Here is a 7,034-nt window from a genome sequence, read left to right as displayed (position 1 = left end):
GCGGGGGGAGGGCTGGCTGGCGGGCGGGCGGGCTGGCAGGCCGCAGCTCCGCCCCCGGCCCCTCCCCTCCCCTCCGCGGTCCTGAGCTCTCAGCGCCTACTGGCTCGGAATACTGCCGCTTATCCCCGCTCCCTCTCTCATTGGCCGCTGGACAAAGGCACGCCGCTACGATTGGCCCAGCGCCCCGCTATTTCCGTTCGGGCGGGGGGAGGGGGCGTTGCCGGAGAGACAGGCGGAGTTCGGTTACGTACTGTGGGACCGCCCCCTCGGCGCGGCCGGGTCCGATACTGATTGGATCCGACCTCTCTACTAGAAGGGAGGGATTGACGTGAAGGAAGGCGAGGGAGCGGGCTCGAGGAGGCGGGACTTGCGTTGATTGGGGCCAGTGGGCGTGTAGATCGCCCCCGTAGGCGTCGCGGATTCGCCAGGCCTGTCCTACTCCCGCCCTCGATTGGGCGGTTTTGGGGGCGGGAGGAGGGCGATGATCGGTAGAGAAGGAAAGAGAAGGGAGGTTGTCACTCAGCTGGGCTGGGATAGGTGGAGCGACGCCTGCAATTCCCTGCTGCAGAGAAGGGGTTGGGAGGGGCCAGAGAGCATGAAGCGTTTACTGCGCCAGCGTCCCTCTGTTCCTCTTTCTCCCTCCTCTCCTCCACCCCGACTCCTTAAATCTTCTTCCAAGAAGACTTCCTTTTCCCCTACCCCTCCCTTGCTTAGCAGCCAAGATGTCAAGACCTAACTTGTCAGGAGACCAAGAATCCGAGAGTGGAGGAAAGAGTAATTCAAGTCTAGTCCCATTAAGCAGAGGATAAAACTGAGGTCGAGAGAGGCCGAGTGACTTGCCCAAGGTCACAGAGCTCGGAAGTGGCAGAGCCGCAATTTAAACTATACTTCGGCTTTTAACCACTCGTCAATATACAATGCCTTTTTTTTTTTTTTTGCAACCATATCGCCATTATACAGATATTAAATCAAAATTGCGAGTCCCTCCTCCAGCAGACTTGGAGATCCTCCTGAGCAAGAATGGGACCCGGGGAAGAATGCTAGTTAAAAGGAAGGAATAGGTGAATCCGTTTTGTTTGGCCCAACAACCACCCCTTGGCGCCCCAAAGACCCCATGTGCAAAGCTGACTGGCTTTTGGGAAAGCAAAGCCTCCGGAAAACAATGCCCGGGGGTATTGAGAAATTTGGGGCAAAGGGAACTGGAAGAGTCCATTTCTGTCACCCCCGGGAACTAAACCCCACCCACCCTTTTCTAATCTCAGAAGCCTATTATTTTTGGAATGAGCCTTGGGGGAGTGTCCTGGATCCTGGCAACGTCCACTCTGAATCGTAGGGGGATGGGGATGAGGGCGAGAAGAGCCCACCTTCCAGGTTCAATGGATCTGTCCATTTGCTTTTCCAGGAATGGGGCTTGGGAAAGTCCATTCTGGATTCCGGGAGGACAGACATCGCTCAGCTGTTTTAGTGACCAGGAGAGTCCATTCCTAATATGGGTTTGGGGGGGGGTGCTGTCTGCCACTGAAAAACATAGAACGGCCCCATTAAAAACAACCACAAGAAAAATTATTAGGACCGGGAGTTAGAAAAAGTGGTTTTTATGGAAGAGACAGTAAGCTTTCCAAGGACTGGAGGAGTCCATTCAGGACATAAGAAGCACTTTCTCCCTGAGGATAACGCCGTTAAAATATATATATGAGTAGTGGGGTGCGGACTAACACCCAGAGTCCCAAGAACAGGCAAAGTCTGTCTCAAGGGAAGGGGGAAAGCCACCCTCTTCCCCGCCTCAACTCTCCACCTCTCTCCCACCCACCACCTTCAACCCTTCGCCCAGAGCCCACCTGGGGCCAGATGGAGTTAGCTCTGCGTTTTTGTTGTGGGGATAAGGACGTCCTGGTTCTAAATCCTGTCATGGGCGGGTGAGGGGACTCAGTCCTCTCCCAACTCCGTCTAGAGCCCATGAATTAGCCGAAGCTTAATTTTCAAGCTTGGGCCTAAAGCAAAGGCATTCAGGGGTCTAATGAGTCAAGGAAGGCCGACTTCACCTTCTGGAAAACCCTGCGACTGCGATCCTGCGTGGGAGTGGATGCGGCGCCCCCCCCCCCCCCCCCCCCGCAGGAGCTTGCTGGCTGGCTCCTGTTGAATTAGAGCAGTGCCTACCAATAGAAATACAGTGGGAGCCACATTTATAATTTTCCATTTACTCCAGCTACGTTAAAAGAAAAAGTACAAAGAAAAAGTGAAATTAATTTTAGTAATATATTTTATCTAACCCAATAACCCCAAATATTATCATTTCAACATATTTGACATTCTTATTTTCCTAAGTCTTTGAAATTGGTGTTTTATACCTATGGCACATCTCAGTTGAGACTTGCCACATTGCAAGCACTCAGTAGCCACAGGCCATTGATAGTAGCTGTGATATTGGACGGCAGAGAGTTACAGGACTGGATTTGAGCAAGAACATTCTGGGACGCAGGGGCTGACCTACTGCTAAGTTTTAAGACCAGGCCATGAACAAGTCCATGTTTGGGGGTCAAAATGAAGTTTGGGCAAGTCTTTTTTGGTTTTAAGGTGGAGCATTAAGGGTCCGGCTCGGCTCGGCCCGGCCCGGTGGCTTAGCGGTTAAGTGCGCGCGCTCTGCTGCCAGTGGCCTGGGTTCGGATCCCGGGCGCGCACTGATGCACCGCTTCTCCGGCCGTGCTGAGGCCGCGTCCCACATACAGCAACTAGAAGGATGTGCAGCTATGACAGACAACTATCTACTGGGACTTTGGGGGAAAAAATAAATAAATAAAATCTTTAAAAAAAAAAAAAAGGGTCCGGCTCTTTGGCCTAGTGGTTAAGTTGGGTGTGTTCCGCCTTGGCAGCCTGGCTTTGGTTCCCGGGTGCAGACCTACATCACTCGTCGGTGGCTATGTTGTGGCAGCGACCCACATACAAAATAGAGGAAGATTGGCATAGATGTTAGCTCAGGGTGAATCTTCCTCTAGCAAAAAAAAAAAAAAAAAGGAGCATTAAGAAGGAGCCCCAGAACAACTGAACAACAAAAAAACAAAGAACCCGATCAAAAAAATGGGCAGAGGGGGCTGGCCCGGTGGTGCAAGCGGTTAAGCGGGCGCACTCCACTGTGGCGGCCCAGGGTTCGCCAGTGCGGATCACGGGTGCGACCCGATGCACCACTTGGCAAGCCATGCTGTGGCGGCATCCCATATAAAGTAGAGGAAGATGGGCATGGATGTTAGCCCAGGGCCAGTCTTCCTCAGCAAAAAAGAGGAGGATTGGCATCAGATGTTAGCTCAGGGCTGGTCTTCCTCAAAAAAAAAAAAAATGGGCAGAGGAAATGAACAGACACTTCTCCAAAGAAGATATACAGATGGCCAGTAGGCACGTGAAAAGATGTTCAACATCACTAATCATCAGGGAAATGCAAATCCAAACCACACTAAGAAATCATCTTACACCTGTTAGAATGGCTATAATCACCAAGACAAAAAACAACAAACGCTGGAGAGGCTGTGGAGAAACGGGAATCCTAGTTCATTGCTGGTGGAAATGCAAACTGGCACAGCCTCTATGGAAAACAGTGTGGAGATTTCACAAAAAATTAAAAATAGAAATACCTTATGACCCAGCCAGCCTGCTACTGGGTGTCTACCCAATGAATCTGAAATCAACAACCCAAAGAGGCTTATGCACCCCTATGTTCATCGCAGCATTCTTCACCATAGCCAAGACATTGAAGCAACCCAAGTGTCCCTCGACTGATGACTGGATGAAGAAGATGTGGTATATATACACAAAGGAATACTACTCAGCCATAAAAAAAGACAAAATTGTCCCATTCACAACAACATGGATGGACCTTAAGGGTATGATGTTAAGCGAAATAAGCCAGAAAGAGAAAGACAGACACCACATGAGTTCACTTATAAGTGGAAGATAAACCAACACACAGACAGAGAGAACTGTTTGGTGGTTACCAGGGGCAAGGGGGGTGGGGGGCGGGCACAAGGCGTGAAGGGATGCATTTATATGGTGACTGACAAACAATAATGTACAACAAAAATTTCACAATAAAGAAAAAAAATTTCGATGTCTCTGTTAGCTAATTACTGAAAAATTTGGCTAATAGGATTTGAGGAAAAAATAGCTATATTATATATTTTTAAAAATTTTAGCAATCATCTTACCCTCCAATAAAAACACTCCATCTTCTGTGAAAAAAACAAAAAAACGAGAGAACCCCAGAAGCCCCTTGAGGAGCTCATGGGTTGAACCACCAATAACTTCTAAGACTTTGACCTGAGCAAATCATTTCTTGATTTTTCTCCAGAAGAACTGGACTCATCCCCAGTCTTCCCATTTTGGCAAATGGGCCCTCCATCAATCACCCAGGCACTCTTGCCAGACTCTTCCCTGTCCCTTACCCCAAACCAAGGCCAGAACACATCCGGAAGCAGCCCCCTCCCTCCATCACCACTGCGTCGCCCATGCAGGCCACCATCACCATCGTGTCTCGCCTGGAACCTCACAGCGACACCCCTTGCCCCTTTCCCTGCTTCCCTCCCAGCCCCCCACAGTCCACTCTCCACACGCACTCAGGTGTTTTGCACCATCAGCCAGCCGTGTCCTCCCCCAGCTTAAATGCTCCAGCCACATGGCCCTCCTCTTGGCCATTCAGATCCTCCAGACTCATTCCTGCCTCCTCCCTGCCCCAGCTTTCCCCATGGCTGGTTCCCCCTCATCCTTCAGGTCTCAGTGTAACGTCCACCTTTGGAGAGAACTTCTGGATTTAGGGATTTAATGTAACCCCTCCCTCTCATACTCAAACACGTTATGGTACTTTTATTAATATTACTATTATTTTGTGTGTGTGTGAGGAAGATCAGCCCTGAGCTAACATCCATGCTAATCCTCCTCTTTTTGCTGAGGAAAACCGGCTCTGAGCTAACATCTATTGCCAATGCTCCTCCTTTTTGTTTTTTCCCCCAAAGCCCCAGCAGATAGTTGCATGTCATAGCTGCACATCCTTCTAGTTGCTGTATATGGGACGCGGCCTCAGCATGGCCGGAGAAGCGGTGCGTGGGTGCTCGCCCGGGATCCGAACCCAGGCCGCCAGTAGCGGAGCGCGAGCACTTAACCGCTAAGCCATGGGGCTGGCCGCGTTATGGTACTTTTAAAAATGTGTTATAGAGATTTTCAAATATTCCCCAAGGCAGAAGGGTATAATGCACCCCCGTAGATCCAGCTCCAAGTTTCAACATAGGTCCTTTACTGTTTCACTTGTAACCTCCTCCATCTCACTCCCCTACCCCCACTGGATTATTTTAAAGCAAGCACCTCTCATCATAACATTTCATCCCCATCACCCAGTTTCTTCCCCAACATTTTACTATGCAAATTTCTAAATATTCAGACAGTCACAACAACAGTCCAGTGAACACCCATATACCCCATCACCTCAATGCTCCCATTAACATTTCACTCCACTTGCTTTATCCAATATTTGTCTCCCTGGCTTTCCCTGCCTCCATCCATTAATCTGTCTTGTGTTTTTGATGCATGCAAAGTAAGTTGCAGACAGCATTATTCACAATAGCGGAGATATGGAAAGAACCTAAATGCCCATCAACAGATGAATGGATGAAAAAGATGTGGTACATATATACAACAGAATATTATTCAGCCAGGAGAAAGGAGGCTATCCTGCCATTTGCAGCATGGATGGAGCCTGAGCACGTTACGTTAAGTGAGAGAAGTCAGACAGAAGAAGACAAGTACCGTATGATCTCACTTATACCTGGAATCTAATTAAAAACAGGGAGTTTTTAAGATGGTGGTTATGTTACTGAACACAAACACAGGTGTGTTTACCGGCCACACAGGAGGGCCTAACTGGAACACCAGGCTTGTGGCGAGGGAAGAGGTTTATTATCAAAAGGCAGCCAGACGAGGAGATGGGAGTTAGAATTCAGATCCACCTCCTCCAAGGGAAAAAGGTAGGGGTTTTTATCTGGAGTTTTAGGTAGGGCAGGGCAAGCATGTGGCTGTGCTGGTTAGCGCCTTCCCACCAGCCTGCCTTTGGCCTTGAAGACTGAATTTCTTTTCCCTTGACTGTCTGGACCTTTCTGGTTAGTTTTTATCTTCAGCCTGTAGTGGCCTTGTGAGACTGAAACTTGATGCCTGGACCTTGATTTCCTGGGAAAGACAGCTCATTCACATACTAAGGAGGGACAGAAAGGTCTGGTTAGTTTTAAACAACAGTTGATTATGCTGAATATGCACAGCTGCAGTTAGCAAAGCTTATCTCAAAACTTTTTTTTCTTTTCTTTTAGCCCAGGGAAGATTTTTTTAACTCCTTTGTTCTCTGTTTCAGTTACCAACGGATGAGGGATGGGGTGATAAGACTGATGTTGCTTAAGGGTACAAACTTATAACAGGTGATAAATAAACCATAGAGATGTAATGCACAGTGTAATGAATATAGACAACAATATTGTACTATAATTATGTAATGTGATAAATATTGCTACAATGGCAATCATATTACAATATATAAATGTATCATAGTAACACATTGTACACCTTAAATTTACAGAGTGTTATATGTCAAATTTACTCAATTAAAAAAAAAAAAACAGGGGCCTGCCCGGTGGTATAGTGGTTAAGTTTGCATGCTCTGCTTCAGCAGCCCAGGGTTCACGGGTTTGGATCCTGGGCGTGGACCTACACACTGCTCATCAAGCCATGCTGTGGCAACATCCCATGTACAAAATAGAGGAAGACTGGCACAGAAGTTAGCTCAGGGACAACCTTCCTCATCAAATAAATAAATAAATAAATAAATAAATAAAATAAAATAAACAAAGTTGTAGATATCAGTACCCTTCATCTGTGTTGTGGGTTGAATTGTGTCCCTCCAAAGATCTTCAAGGGGGCCAGCCCCGTGGTGTAGTGGTTAAGTTCAGCTTGCTCTGCTTTGGCCACCCGGGTTCGTGGTTTCTGATCCTGGGCGTGGACCTACACCACTC

This window comes from Diceros bicornis, chromosome 34, assembly GCF_020826845.1.
Source record: "Diceros bicornis minor isolate mBicDic1 chromosome 34, mDicBic1.mat.cur, whole genome shotgun sequence".
In the NCBI taxonomy this organism is placed as follows: Eukaryota; Metazoa; Chordata; class Mammalia; order Perissodactyla; family Rhinocerotidae; genus Diceros; species Diceros bicornis.
Note: the sequence above shows the minus strand (reverse complement) of the source record.